Here is a 16,810-nt window from a genome sequence, read left to right on the forward strand (position 1 = left end):
AGATCTCCTGATCAGTCTCACTTTAAGGTCATCCTCAGGAGAAAAAAATAGGTTTCCAGGGAGACAATATAAACAAGAAAGAAGAATATTGACTATTAGGCACAGGGCAAAGGAGCACAAACTAGTTTTTGATTTTCAAATTACATTCTGTTTTCTTATAAAGAAACAGTTTGCCATTTGCTCTCCCTCAGTTAGATTCCCTGGAATATAATTTGGGTTAATTCTGAAAATGCCCACAAAAGGAAGGAATCATTACTTGTTAAGGTGATGAATAAAACACAGATGAGAAAGACTTAATAAAAATGTAGTAAACAAGCTTTGCAAGGAAGCCTGGGGTTATTTAAGCAATATGCAAGATTCTAGAGAAGTCACAATGGTCTTTAAAGATTGAAGGCTAACTGTATCTATTGTTTTCTATTTTCTCTCTTTCTTCTTTATAACAGGCTGTAGAAATACATAAAATCTATAGTATCACAACAGAATTTATAAGGATAATGAAAGCTTTCTTTATAATTATTTTCATAAGTGTAGGAGTTAAAAGCCAAAAGGAATTCCAAATGCCTGTGCATGCTATTAAAGGGCTTTGTTGTTTTTCTTTCCCTCCGTCCTTCATTATTCTCTCTAACCCTTCCTCTCTCTCTCTCTCTCTCTCTCTCTCTCTGCCTTTCGGCCCTCCTCCCTTTCTTGATATCTGTCCCCAACTCCATTCTCTCCTAAAGTTTAGCTCTGTTCTTTGTATTTATGCAAACTCCAATTCATACTTGCTAATTGGTCGAGTCTTGGTTTTTGAAGAGGAGCTCTGATGGCATAGTGGTTAAAGCATTCGGCTGCCAACCAAAACCTTGGCAGTTCAAACCCACCAATTGCTCTGTGGGAGAAAGATGAACTAGTCTGCTTCTGTAAAGATTTATAGTCTTAGAAACCCTACGGGGTAGCTGTACTCTGTCCTATAGACTTGCTATGAGTTGGAATCAACTTGATGACAGTGGGTTTTTGTTTTTGAAAGAAAGTCATTGATTACTTGGCCACCATTTCAGTAAGTGCCCTTCTAGCAGTCAAGTTTGTGTCATCTTTCCTAACAAGATTGGGAGAACAATCTTGTCTGGCACTTCGGTTCTCTTGTCATTGCTGTGAAGAACCATGAAGTTTTGTCAGACAATTTCTTTGCACCACATTTAGGGAAGTCCTAGGCCAATATAACCAATCAAAACCAAATTCACTGCCATCGAGTCGATTCCAACTCATGGTGACCCCCTTTGAGTTTCTGAGGTAGTAAATATTTATATAAAGTAGATTGTGCAGTTTTCCTTCCATGGAGTGTCTGGTGGGTTTGAACCACCAACCTTCTGGTTAGCAGTCAAAGGCCTTAGGCACTATGCCACCAGAGCTCCTTTAGGCCAATATAGTCTATTATTATTTCCTAACTGTTGGACAATTTCTCACCCATTGCTATTTAGTCCATGCCAACCCATAGTGACCTAATAAGATAAAGTAGGACTTCCTCATAGAGTTTCCAAGACTGTAATCTTTATGAGAGCAGATTGCCACATGTTTCTCTATGGAGAAGCTGGTGGGTTTGAATTGTTGACCTTTTGGTTAGCAGCCAAGCATTTTAACTACTGTATTACCAGTGCTCCTGGACAATTTCTAGCCTTTATAAAAACAAAATGTAAATCACCCTAATCAAAGTTATCCCACACATTCTAGGACATTGAGGGGGAGGGAGAGAGTTTGTTCCTAAGTTTAAAAAGACAAAAGAAAGGAAGACAGAAAGAGAGAAAACAAGAGGCAAATAATTGAGAATACATGTACATATGCTTCCTTTAAAGTCCATGACATGTTCTGGGAAGTGGGATGCTATGTGATTTAGACCTAGTGTAAGCACTGTATTAAAACAGTACGAGAGGCTGCCTCCAGTCATCCTTGTTACTCCTGCTGCCTCTGAGCTGAAGTTGGAGGAATGGGTGCCAGCAATGGTGATGGCTGAAAGGGTAGTGGCAGAAGCAGAGCAAGAGGAAGTGAGTGAGGGTGGAGCAAAGTGCACCCCGCTCTGCCTGGTGTTTTGCTGGTCAGACAAGAGCAGCACAGCCCCAGGCCCCCACAGTCCCTGATGCTGCCACCTGATTATTCACCAGACGAAGCCAGAGAGCCATATCCTCTGCCTCTTCTGCCTGTGTCCTTTCTGTGCTCCAGTGCTACAAGATTCTGGGCTAGGGGTCTTTAAAACAATTAGGAAGAAATCATAAACAAAAGGAGAGGTGCTTTCCCTTTAAAAACGAACAAATCACAGACATATATGTGTCAGATGATACCCAAACTGACATTAAGCATCAGAACACATACCTGTACTTCATGTTACACTTCATATATTTCCTCTCTCAGTCAATTAGTTCAAATGTGAATGGAAGGGATTAAACAGCTAATACTCTAACATAAGACTTTTCTTCTTTTTTGTGATTTGGGTGAGTTTACAGAGCAAATTCACTTTACATACAGCAGTTCACACACACGTTATCTCATGATATTGACTACAATTTACTCCAATGCAACAGCTCCACTCCCACTTGCTCCTGATAGTTTCCTCTTCCCTGTGTCCATCCCTCTATGCACTCCTGCCCCCTGAGCTGTCTCCCTGCACATAAGCAGCCCTTCTTTCTCCCATGATTGTTCTCTCCAAGAAGTGTATCTACCTCAGGTACATGTTCAACTCATATGCCTGTCTTTTGTTTGGCTGGAAGCCACAGTTGGGGATTCAGTTCCTGACCTGAAGGGCAGGTAGGGGCCATAGTCTCAGGGGTTCCACCAGGCTCTATCAGACCAGCAAACCTGGTCCCCCCACTTTTTGTTTTCCAAATGATTTTGAGTTTTGTTCCACATTGTTCTCCTTCTCTATCTAGGATCTCCTACCTAGCTCCCCCTCCAAGTGGTTGACAATGGTAGCCGGGCACCATCTAGTTCTTCTGGTCTCACAGTCATAGAGGCTAACACAACACCTTTTAATTGTGAATCCTAGCTCTTCCACTTACTACTTGTGTGTAACCTTGGTAAATAATTTAACTATTTGCAAGATCAGAATAACAGCAGTCCTATCCTCAAATTGTTATTACCCGGATTAAACAAGGTAATATAAGTAAGGCCCTTAGAGCAGTGACTTGGCAACATAGTAAACACTCAAAAATTGTTGTTGGTTGCCCTCCAGTTGGCTCTGACTTATAATGACCCTATGTACAATAAAATGAAACATTGCCTGGTTCTGTGCCATCCTCACAATCCTTGAGTGCATCCTTGCAGCCACTGTGTCAATTTAGCTGGTTGAATGTCTTCCCCTTTTTCGTTGACCCTCCACTTTACCAAGCATGATATTTTTCTCCACGCCCTGATCCCTTCTGACAGCATGACCAAAGTAGGTAAGAAGTCTGGCCATTCTTCTAGGGAGCATTTGGCCTGCACTTCTTCCAGGGCAGATTTGTTCATTCTTCTAGCAGCCATGGTTCTGGTTACCTAGTGCCACTCTGACAGGAAACATACCACAAATGGGATAGGTTTAACAAACAGGAGTTTATTCTTACCATTTGGAGGCTTTAAGTCCAAGTTCAAAGTGCCAGGCTTTAGGGGCTGGGTGAAAACCCCTCAACCTTGGAGTTCAGCTCTGCCTCCTGCTTCCGGCCCACAGAAGCTAGAGGCTTTTCTTCACTCAAACAGCTGCTGGCTGCTGAGGCTGAGAAGCCCCAGGGTTGACAAGTAAAAAGGCACAGTCCTGATATTACCAAACCACATGGCAGGCCATTAAAGTTAAGTCCATTGTAAGTCCCAGGGTTGACAGAGCATAGCAGGCTGCTGAACAACGACACAACTACATGCAGGGTCCAAGCATGCCATGGGCTAGAGACCATTCCCAAGGCTCCTGCTTATATACGGGAAGCAGACCACATAACCAAAGGCAGCTACTCAGCTGCTTGTGGTAGATCCACCATGGAGTTGATTACCAGTCTCATCATGGGGAATAACTACCACCAGCTGCCCAGCCACTCAACCAGACCCAGCCAAGTTGACACAAAAACTGATCTACCACACATGGTATTTTCAGTATTCTTCACAAACACCACAATTCAAAGGCCAAAAATTATTAGTTATTATTAAGTTTATTATGAGGTAATTTTTCCTTTGATGGTGTTCATGCTGTCACTGACAGGCTCCTTTCACCAGACAGTCTGTGTTGCTGCCTGGGTAATGTTCTTTAGAGATTCTCTCAAGCAACCTCAAACCCCAGATACTCATACAATGTCTTCACCAGCAACCAACCCCAGAAAACCAAATGCACTGTCATCAAGTTGATTTCAACTCATAGCAATTCTATAAGTTACAGAGTAGAATTGAACTCCATAGGGGTCTTATAGGAGCTCTGGTAGCAGTAGTGCCTAAGACACTTGACTGCTAACCAGAAGGCTGGTGGTTCAAACCCACCAGCTACTCCTCGGAAGGAAGATGGGGCAATCTACTTCCGCAGTGATACTGCCTTGGTCGCTATGAGTTGGGACGACTCGATAGCATATAACAACAACAACCACCACGAGTTTTATGGCTGTGATCTTTATAGACGCATATTTCCAGGCCTTCTTCCACAGCACCACTGGTTGAATTTGATCTGCCAGTCTTTGGGTTTGTAGTTCAGTGAAAACTGCTTGTGCTACCCAAGGACCTTCACCAGTGCCCAGAAGGGAACAAAAACTCTCACTCTTCAAATGGTTAAGGAGCAACCCTTCAAACTCTGGTGTTCATATTGTTTTTACAAAGGTTTTTTTTTTTTTTTAAGTTCAAATTGGGACACTAAAAAAAGATTACAAAGTCTAGGTGTTTCCTTAGAATGAGAACAAAGGCAAAAAGGAAAGAGGAAAAAGGTTAAAAACATCATATCACGTGATACTGAAACAAATTTGCACATCCTCAAAATGTCACCAGCATCCCTGCACCTCAGTAATTCCATTCACCCAAAGCTGTGAATACAGGGCAAGAACTAAATGACAGCTATAGGGCATTTTCAGGACAAAGAAGATTCCCAGGGCCGCAAATTTCCTAAGCAACACCTGGGGATAAGTCAATGCACATGAATGAATATTCCATTGTTGTTTTGAGGATTTCTTTGTAAGTAGCTTGATTCAAGAATAAAGGGTGACGTCAGTCAGGAAAAAACCCCAGTGAATCCTACGACTTATTGCTCTAATTAAGCAAGAAGACACGTTAGAGCATGAAAGATTGGGTAATAATTCATACCTGTTGTGTTTCAGTGTTAACCATGAGCCTAAATGTAGGCTATCCTCACTTAAGCATGACTTCTTTTTGCACAATAGCTCAAGGCCTTGAATATTTAATTGTAATTTTTTCCTTTAGAAAACTACTTATAAGGAAATGTTGAAAAATAATCTCCCTGGCAAAAAAATAAATAAATAAATAGTAAGTAGGTATCTCATGAAAAATAAATCTGGGTAAATTGAGTTATGAAAGATCTATTGCAGTAGGATCAGAAGCTTTGAAGTCCTTTTCCTGTTTAAAAACAAAAACTCTACTTCCCAGACAACAAATTTATAGCACGGTAGGTTTTCAGGTATCACAGGAGCCTGCAGTCTCTCTGTGCTTCCAGGTCATCCTGGGTTTAAGCCTGACTTACTGTCACTCTCCCTTCAATGACTCTGGCACTCCTGTGGTTGGCGGGGAGGGGAGATGGAGAGTGCTTTTAGGACCTTTAAAGAACCGCTTCCTTTTGTGAGGAAGTGTCTTTCTTTTTCAGGCCATAGCAGATGGCTTTCTTCTATATAAGCTGTGCCTAGGATCTTTCTAAGAAACAATTCTTGGAATAAGGACCTGGAAGACCTTCCTCTGCCTCATGGGCTGGTCAGATGTACAATGACTGCTGAACATGGAATTTGGAACCAAATGGCCTGGGTACAAACCCAGTTTTGCCCACTTCCCTAGCAGGGTAAACTTAGGCAAGTTACTTCATTTCTGTAAGCCTCGACTTCCTCAGTTGTAAAGAGAATAATAATACAAACTGAAAGCGTTCCGTGGAAACAAATAATCAAAACAAAACCAGCTGCCATTGGGTCAATGCTGACTCATGGTGACCCCTGTGTTGTAGGGTAGGTTTTCGCAGGTTCATAGGGTTTTCAAGGCTGTGGTCTTTTGGAAGCAGATCTCCAGAACTTTCTTCCGTGGGGCCTCTGGGTGGATTAGAATCACCAACCTTTCAGTTCTCAGTTGAGTGCTTACCATTTGTGCCACCTGGGTATTCCACAAGAGTTCCAGTGAGGATTAAAACGGAAAAATGAAACATCTCAGGATGTAAAGTTATTTGTGGGGCCTTTTTTGACCAATGTTGTTGTTGTTGTTATGTGCCATCGAGTCAGCCCCGACTCATAGCGACCCCTCCTTGGGTTTCCGAGGCAGTATCACTAAGGAAGTAGGATTGCCCAACCTTCCTTCCTTACTCATTTTCTAAACAAACAACCAAACAACAATTTTAAGTGCCTTCTATGGGCAAGGGGTAAGGGAACAAGACTGAAGAATGTGTAGAGGATAGCACCCTAAAGTAACTTTTCTTCTAGTTGGGGAGATTAGACAGGCACATAAATAAAAATAACACCAAGTAGAAACTGACAAGGCTGCAAAAGAATATAGATAAAGTGCTACCGGCATTCAGAGGAGCGAGAGATTATAATCTAGTTGAGGTAAGTAGAGAAGATTTTGCCTGTGAGAACCCTGCTGGTGCACATCACTGTAATCTTATAATAGTATTGACCTGAAAATTTCAGGTTGAAAGATCCACATTCTATAGTGCAAACATTTTTGGATATGTCTGAGAGAGTTCAAGTTCAATATACAGTCTCTGATTACAGTAACCTAGGGCCATAGAATAAGTATCCTTTTAAAATGAGAATCAGATTTGACTTTCTCCAGAGGACAGTTGGCCGTTTTCCCAGTGGTCTGTGAAGTAACACACTTTTACAAAGTTCCCTAGTTTGAAAGGCAGAGGGGGAAGGGCACTCTTCTGTCTGTAGAAACCACTCTGCCTTGTGACCAAACCAAACTGAATTTACTGCTATCAAGTCGAACCCACTCATAACAACCCTGCCGTGGGTTTCCGAGGTGTTATCTTTGTGGAAGTAGATTGCCCAACCTTCCTTCCCAGGAGTGGCTGGTGGGTTTGAACAACCAGCCTTCTGGTTAGCAGTCAAATGCTTTAGGCACTGTGCCACCAGAACTAGTGTCAGGAAAATTTACTTGTGCTTTCAGGCAAAGTAGTCCTGCTCATGCTGGGAACAATGGACACTTTGTCTTATTCTTCTTTTCCTTTGCATTTTAACTCTTCAGCCATCTTTCACTAACTTCTTTCATGTTATTTTCCATTCTATTCATTCGTTTGTCTGTTCATTCATCAAACAGTCATTAACCTTCCAGTCTTGGAACACAGGTGCTGCTGGAGGTAAGAAGATGAATAAAGCATACTTCCTCTCTCCAACCACCCGAGGATAAAAGGCCAAGGATGCCTAAGAATAGCTATAACCCAAGATAGGGAGTGCAGTCTTACTGAGATGCTGATTTTTTTCTATATTTCTACTATTTCTATGCATATTTCTAAGTATCGTGAGAAACTAAGTAGGCCACACTCCTATGCTTCCTACTTTATGTTTCTAGCTTTTATTCATAAGAATGCAGATTTGCCTACATCTAGAAGCAGTTTTATTTCAGTATAAAAAATGATTTCACTGTTATTGTGTTGAGTTATAGGCATAAAAGGAAACTGAAGGTGGAGTTGGGAAAAACTGGTTGTAAACATTCTGAAACAATAACACAGAAATAATTTGGTTAGGTTGCAGAACAGAAGAGAAGGGAAGAATAAGTTCGCTTTTTTTTTTCTTCTCTCTGTTCTTTATTTCTAGAGGCTGCTACTCATGGCTAATTTTATAGGTGGGTTACACTATTCATATGGAATGTTTTGAGAGGATTTGGAGAGTAAGAAAGTCTAAACATATTTTCCTCCAATGCTTGAAATCTCAATATAAGTAATTTAATTCACTGTTTTAATTTCTGCTATGTTTGGTCTTATTTGAGAATGCTTCTACCCTGAGCAAGATTGTATGAGAACTTCCCAATTCTTGAGGAAAGTATGTCTTAAACTCACCTTCTAACATATTGGGAAAGGTGGGAAAATCCAAGTTATTTTCTTTGTAAAGATGACCTGTTACCGGACTATGTCTAACTGGGAAGGTACAGATTGTTGGGTTCATTTTGCTTTTTTTCTGTGAAACTCTGGGTCATATCTATGCTGAAAAGTAAAATAGGAAAAGGAACAATTAACTAAAGAATACAGAACCTAAGCATGTTCACCTGGAATATCTAGACAATTGAGGCACCAGTTTATTTTCTGGCCTCTACCAGGATAACTACCTCATTTGTCTCCTTCACTCAGCATGTGAGGAGATGGCATTGGATCGTAACAAGGATTGTTATGGGACTTAAAATCACTAACAGAGGGCTTGTCCAGTTTTCCATGTTGGATTAGTTGACATGAGGCAAAAAGCTAGAATATATTTGCATTCATTGGTTCGATGGAGTCTCTCGCGGAAGTATGTTGTACCACATTATCTCATCACAGTTTCATAACTGACATATGCCCAATTGCCTTATATACTTTAGAAGCAACTGTCGGTTTATCTTGAAGAACAATTAAGTCTTCTGAAGGCTAAATGTTTCCAAGAAAGGAAAAAAAAAAAAGCCAGACTACAGTTTAATTTATTGAAAGTTATTTATAATTTAGTACTTACTGTCCTGAAAATGCCTGTCCCCTTGGAAATATGATTCAGATGCCCTGAACTGAAGAAACATTTTCCTTTTTCCTGCATAAAATATGAAACAAAAGACAACTGAGAAACACTTCATTAAAACAGTTCCTTTGTCCTCCTTTTGACAAGGAAAATTGAAGAGAGACATGCCAGTTTGGCTATGTGGGTGGTCTGTTTCTATGCTAACCTTAACATGACCCCACAAAAATCACCGAAAGTTATTTGATGGGTTCTAGAGATTTAAAAAATACATGCTGAAAAGTAATAGCCGTGTGCACCAAAGGATTCCAGAAATGCCATCTATTAAAAATGAAGTTTCGAGAGCTGAAGAACTTCTCTTCTTCCCAAAGCATGGTACACCCAGGACCTTGAACGTTTTCACACCTGAGTAAATCTTTATCAAGTCAGAGTATGCTCCTGGGTCATGTGGACCCTCTCTTTCAAGGTCTTCCGCAGGCAGATTTTGCCATCAGCTGCATGTAATTGGTCTAAGTCAATGTATGTATGATATGTATCAAATGAACTTAAAGTATGTTCCCCATGGGACTATCTCTGACATTTCTTTTTGGTTCAGTAATTCTAGAACATTCCTCATCTTGTAATGTCTTGAACTTCTTTAGAGTGCAGCAAAAAGGAAGGTTTGATTATCTGATGGAAACGAAAATTAGATACCGTGTTTCTTTTCTTTCTTAATGTCTTTTACTCTTTCAGAGTTAGTTTTTAGTCTTCTAGCATAGTCTGAGAAAAGTCCATCTAGTTACTAGAAAACGTGCTTTATGATTAATCTATTTTGCCAGTCAGACAATTCAATCTAATACTTTTGAAAAATGAAAAATGAAACATGTACTTTTGCCATGAGTTAACATTCCTGTTAAGTGATATTTGATATTTTACCTCTAACTCTATTAAAATGATGCTGTCCAAAACTATTGTGTAGTAAAAGCCATTCTCTTTTCGTGCTCTTTTAAAGTAACTTTGTCTCGTTTGGTTGTAGAAAAACCAAGAATAATAATCAATGGATTCTTATTTTAGGGACACATCCCCGTTAAATAGCTTATAGGGAATCTTCAGGAATGTTCTAATAAAGTCTTAGGAAATACATCTTCCTTCTCTGAAATATAAAAAGATTTAAATATTAAAAAATAACTGCTCTACAAACTTCCTATAAAATGGAGTTGCTGTAATGTGTTCATTTTAGGGCATCACACACCTTTTGTTATTCATCTTCACATGAGTCATGCTTAGGGAATGTTTGGCAGGACTTTGAATTTAAGTTCCCAAATGAATATCAACTTAGATTAATTAAGAGTGTTATTGCATGGAATATAAATACAACTGCTTATTAAAACATATTTATTGAAGAGAAACAATTATGTAATAGGAACCAGCTACAGAATATAATAATACGACTAATGAAAAGGCAATTGATTATGAATGACATAATTACTGAAGGTTAAAACTACGCAACTGATATTACTTGTTATTCCTTAGGTAGCCTTTAATAAGCGTTTTGATTGTTATTTAACATGCAGTAACTTACTTATTACAACCAAACAAAGAGTTACTTTCCAATGTGGTATACTTGGCTTTAACAGGGCTTAGGGGAGTTGAAAAGCTTTTGAGTTTTACCCTTAGGATTGAGGAAAGACATTGACAAACAATGTTAATTAAGTGTTACCAGTTGAATTTTAGTTTTAGGAAATGGAAAGGAAAAACCAAAGTTTGTGATTGGAACATTTTGCCAGCTCTCTGTCAAATGAGGGGCCCTCACCACTAACAGAGGCCTTTTAGTTTCTGTGGACAGGACGTAAGACAATCATTTGAATTTTTGTGATATTCTCTTTCTTAAGGAATTCCCTAAGAAATAATTTCATTACTATTGTCACTCCTGAGGGGTTAACCAGGGATTCTTAGCTTTGTTTTGACTTTGGCATTAAAATGAGTATTTTCCCCATCTTCTCTGTAGTTCCTTAGTTTTTGCAGTAATGTGATATGCTCAGTGGTACTGGGGAGGGAGAAAGATTTAAAGAGGCTCCATTGGTAATTTATGACCTAAGTTTTAGGCCATGGGTAAAGGAAGATGCTATGAAGTTAGAATAGCATGTATGAATTAAGCCTTTCCCCAAGGGTTTGCAGGGGTCCAGAGATGAGAGTTGAAGTGAAGAAGGGCAGAATGACTTGAAGGAGGGGACTATCACTTTTTTCCACTCTATTAGGTACATCAGAATCCACTATCAATAAATATCTTTCAAGACACACAGCAATTTGCTTTCTTAAGCAAAATGTTTCCTTTGTTCCCTCAAATCCAGTTGTGAGCAGTGTCCTCCAACATCACAGGGCTTCTGGATTACTTCCTAAGCAGAGGACTCTCTTACCTGATCTGAAGTATTATTTATGGGTTGTATGTTTTGAAATAATAGTCAAGAAGAATTGGCTTTGATCCAATGGTAAAAGGGAATTGTAGACATATTTAGCTATGTTTTATTGTTCTAGAGAACAGTTGGAAAGAAATTTCATTTGGAAGTTATGGCTTTAAGATGTAGGTAGTCCTGATTTCTCTGCTGAAGTTTTGACATTATGGGTGGAATGACTTTTATATTTGACTAAACACTTCTGTGTTGTCTCAGGATAGCCTGTCTCATTGAAGTTAAGATGGCCACAGCTTTTATCCTTAGTATTTGGCACGATTGTGAAATCGATAAGGTATGCGTATGGTAGCATCCCTGTGCTCCTATAGGTCAGTCTTCTGTGCCTTTACTCACCTTGATTACCTCCAGATGCTTTTGTGGTGCTACTATTTAGATAATCATGATAGTCCCCTCCTTTCTTCCTGCCTACACATACAAACATGCTCTCACACACTCACACACAGTCATACACACATACAAACACATGCAAGTGCACTTGAACACTATATAAAACTGAAAAAATAAAAAACAAACTTGTTGCTGTCAAGTCTACTTTGAGTCTCAGCAACCCCCTGGATGTCAGAGTAGAACTGTGCTCCACAGGGTTTTCAATGGCTGAATTTTCAGAAGTAGATCACCAAGTCTTTGGGCTGAGGAGCCTTTGGGTAAACTCAATCCTCCAAACTTTTGGTTAGCTTCCACACATTAACTGCACCACCCAGGGACTCCTGAGAACTATACAGTCAGTCCTTAATATGTCTAGTCTTTTCTCCTCCTTGCTCAATTCCTAATTAAAAAAAAAAAAAAAAAATCCAAAAAACAAACAAACAAAAACATTGTCTATGGATTTTTCATTTCCACTGAGCTCTCCTAAGTGTAGAGAAATTGTAGTAGAGTAATTGAGGCTTTGACTTTAGACTCAGACTTTTCTGGAGCTAAGTCCCTATTCTAATACTTGAATCACTACCATCTTGGTAAATCTGCCTAAATTCTCTAAGCCTCAGTTTCTTTAACTGATAATTCAGAAAGATTTAAAAAAAAAAATCATGTGCACTGCTCAGAGTTGTTGTAAACAATAAAGTAGATGTACTTAGGCATTTATTTAGCACAATGCCACCCATATAGTGTGTTTCATGTAAAAAGCAGAACAAGTGTTTCTGCTGCTATTGTTGAGGAATAAGCTACCTCACATACTCACCTAACATAATAGAGTCTATACTTCATTGTGATAAGAAAATAGGTTAATTGCCTCCACCTCATCAGGTCATCAGGGCTTACAGAGGCTATTCTCCTCTTTGACTTCCAAATACACCTTTCTTTCTATGTGTCTGACTCAATGAATTTTTCAGCTCTTTACATGGCACTTTGCTAGGTACAGTGGGCTATGGAGAAAAGAATAGAAGTCTTTCTTGCCTTTATTCTTGTGTGAGATCATTTTATTTCAAGAGTTCTATTGTTTCATTTGTCATGAGTTTGACAATTTTTTGTCCCCCAGGTTTAGAATGTAGAAGAGAGGAGTAAGAGTGTGAGAGACGGTGGAGGAGGGAAAGGACCGGCAGCACCGTTTAATTGAAGGATTTTGTCTTATTCAAGAGCCCTCATGGCACGGTGGTTAAAGCACTCTGTTGCCAATCAAAAGGTTGGTGGTTCAAACTTACCAGCTGCTCTGCAGGAGAAAGATGAGGTAGTCTTCTTCTTTAAAGATTTACAGCCTTGGAAGCCCTATGGGGCAGTTGTACTCTGTCTGACAGGGTTGTTATGAATTGGAATTGACTTGACTTGGCAAACAGCAACACTATCTTATTCATCTTTGAATCCACAATATCTTGCATAAGACTTGGTACATAGGTACTTAAAAAGCATGAGTTGTCAGCTGATCTGTCAGATGAATGAATGCATATTCCTCAGTAACAATTCCATGTATTCTCCCCAGGGCAGACACCACTGCCATCTGAATTGGTTTATGAGACTTCCAGCATAGAAGAGTATACACGCGGGTCCTCAGTGTGGGTATTGTGATACCTGATAGTGCAACCATTCTCATTTCTCTGCTCCGTAGCATCATGCCATATAAACTGCACACTGATAAGGCACTTCTCAAAGAATTCTAATTCCTTTCCTTGATGTCATGAGAGGAAGAGGAATAAGAGCAAACTATTTTGTCTTAGTTTCCTTTTTAAAGTAAGGCGTCTTAAACTGGGATTAGAAATTTTAGTGGTTTGTGAATCCCTTTAAATGATTGGTAACGATTTTGGTGCATGTCCATTGTTTTGAGGAAAGAAATCCTAGTTTTCATCAGATTCTCAAAGAAACCCAACTACCATTAAAAATTTATTTTTGAAATTTACATGTAAAAAAAATGCCTTGATTTCAGTACCATTCAAAGGACCTTTGTCAATGAGAGTCTAGCTCAACAGCTCAGATGAGTGGTACTGGAAAAGACAAATTTAGTATGAGTCTTTGTTGTTTAACATGTAATTCAAATATATTAATGCTTAATCCAAAAGTGGTAAGGTTTAGAAGTTAACAGCCACCTTATGGATGGTATTTAATCAACAATTGGCAACTGTTATAATTATTCCACCACTTTTCTGTCAATTTGTCATACTATGGTGGCTTGCATGCTGCTATGAGACTGGAGGCTATTTCAGATACTAGCAGGATCACCCACGGTGGACAGTTTCATGGAGCTTCCAGACAAAGACAGATTGGGAAGAAGGACAGGGCAGTCCATTTCTGAAAAACTTGGCCATTGAAAATCTTATGAATAACAGTGAAACATTTTCTGATATAGTGCTGGAAGAAGAGCCCCTCAGGTTGGAAGGCAGTCAAAATACAAGTAGGGAAGAGCTGCATCCTCAGACTAGAGGTGACCTTAATGATGTGGACAGAGTAGAGCTTATGGGTCCTTCATTTGCTGAAGGGGCATGACTCACCATTGAAAAAACAGCTGAAAAACATTAATTACTAAGCAGAACATAGAATGTATGAAGTATTAATCTAAGAAAATTGGGAAAAACAAACAAAAAAACAAACTTACTGCCATCCAGTTGATACTGACTCATAGCAACCCTAATTGGGTTTCCAAGGCTGTAAATATTTATGGAAGAAAACTGCTTCATCTTTCTTTCACAGAGCAGCTGGTGGGTTCAAACTATTGGCCTTTTGGTTAGTAGCCAAACACCTTAACAACTACACCATCAGAGCTTCATACTAAAGCCAAAGATGAAGAAATAGAAAATTTTTACCAAAGTCTGCAGTCCAAAATTGATCAAATATGCAACTAAGATGTATTGATTATTGCTGATGATTGGAATGTGAAAAATGGAAACAAAGAAGAATCATTGGTAGTTGGAAAATGTGGCCTTGGTGATACAAATGACACTGGAGATCGCATGACAAAATTTTCCAAGACCAATGATTTATTCATTGCAAATACCTTTTTTCAACAACACAAGTGGCTGTTATACATATGGACTTCACCAGAAGGAATACACAGGAATCAAATTGACTACATCTATGGAAAGAAGCAATGGAAAAGCTCAATATCCTCAGTCAAAACAAGGCCAGGAAACGACTGTGAAACAGACCATCAATTGCTTATATGCAAGTTCAAGTTGAAGCAGAAGAAAATTTTAAAAAGTCCACAAGACCAAAATTATTACCTTGATTATATATCACCTGAATTTTGAGACCATCTGAAGCATAAATTTGACACAATGAACACCAATGATTAAGACCAGACAAGCTATGGGATAAATCAAGAACATCGTACATAAACAAAGCAAAAAGTCATCAAAAAGACAGGAAAGGAAGAAAAGACCAAAATGGATATCAGAAGAAACTCTGAAACTTGCTCTTGAATGTAGAGTAGCTAAAGCAAATGGAAGAAATGATGAAATAAAAGAGCTGAACAAAAAATGTAAAAAGGCAGCTCAAGAAGACAAAGTAAAGTAGTAGAATGAAATTTGCAAAGACCTTGAATTAGAAAACCAAAAGAGAAGAACATACTTAGCATTTCTAAGCTGACAGAACTCAGGAAAAAAATTCAAGCCTTAAATTGCAGTATTGAAAGATTCCATGGGCAAAATATTGGATGATGCAGGAAGCATCAAAAGAAGATGGAAGGAATATACAGAGTCACTGCACCAAAAAGAGTTGGTCGATATTCAGCTATTTCAGGATGTAGCTTATAATCAAGAACCAATACTACTGAAGGAAGAAGTCCAAACTGCACTGAGGAACTGTCAAAAAACAAGGCTTCAGGAATTGACAGTATACCCATTGAGATGTTTCAACAAAAGGGTGTAGTGCTGGAAGCCCTTATTCAATTATACCAAGAAATTTGTAAGACAGGTACTGGTCAGCTGAGTGCAAGAGATCCATTTGTGTGTCTATTCCAAAGAAAAGTGATCCAACAAACTGTGGAAATTATCAAACAAACAGTATCATTAACATCACATGCAAGTAAAATTTTGCTGAAGATAATTCAAAAGCTGTATATTGACAGGGATATCCTAAAAATTCAAGCTGAATTCAGAAGAGGACATGGAATGAGAGATAGCATCATTAATTTCAGATGGATCTTGGCTGAGAGAAAAGAATATCAGAGAGATGTTTAACTGTGTTCTATTGACAATGCAAAGGCATCCAACTGTGTGGATCATAACAAATTATGCATAACATTGTAAAGAATGGGAATTACATAACACTTAGTTGTGCTCTTGAAGAACCTGTATATAAGCCAAGAGGCTGTTGTTCGCACAGAACTAGGAGGTATTGCATGGTTTTAAATCAGGAAGGATGGATGTGTGTCAGGGTTGTATCCTTTCACCATACCTATTCAATATGTATGCTGAACAAATAATCCAAGAAGCTGGACTATATGAAGAAGAACATGACATAAGGATTGGAGGAAGACTTATTAACAACTTGTGATATGCAGAGGACACAACCTTGCTTGCTGAAAGCAAAGATGACTTGAAGCACTTACTGATGAAGATCAAAGACTACAGTCTTCAGTATGGATTATAACACAATATAAAGAAAACAAAAATCCTCACAACTAGACCAGTAAGCAACATCATGATAAATGGAGAAAAGATTGAAGTTGTCAGGGATTTCCTTTTACTTGGATCCACAATCAACACCCGTAGAAGTATTCAGATGTTTTATTGGACTGGGCAAATCTGCTGCAAAAGATTTCTTTAAAGTGTTAAGGAGCAAAGATGTCACTTTGAAGACTAAGGTGTGCCTACCCCCAGCCATGATATTTTCAATTGCCTCATATGCACGTGAAAGCTGGACAATGAATAAGGAAGATTGAAGAATTGATGCCTTTGAATTGCAGTATTGGTGGAGAATACCGAAAATATGATGGACTGCCAAAAGAATGAAGAAATCTGTCCTAGAGGAAGTGCAGCCAGAATTCTCCTTAGAAGTGAGAATGGACAGACTTCATCTCACCTACTTGGGTAATGTTGTCAGAAGAGACCATTCCCTGGAGAAGAATTGTTGTTGTTGTTGTTGTTGTTGTTATGTGCCATCGAGTCAGACCAACTCATA

The sequence above is a fragment of the Orycteropus afer genome, unplaced genomic scaffold (genome assembly GCF_000298275.1).
Source record: "Orycteropus afer afer isolate SDZICR_OR568_19922 unplaced genomic scaffold, OryAfe1.0 scaffold00102, whole genome shotgun sequence".
In the NCBI taxonomy this organism is placed as follows: Eukaryota; Metazoa; Chordata; class Mammalia; order Tubulidentata; family Orycteropodidae; genus Orycteropus; species Orycteropus afer.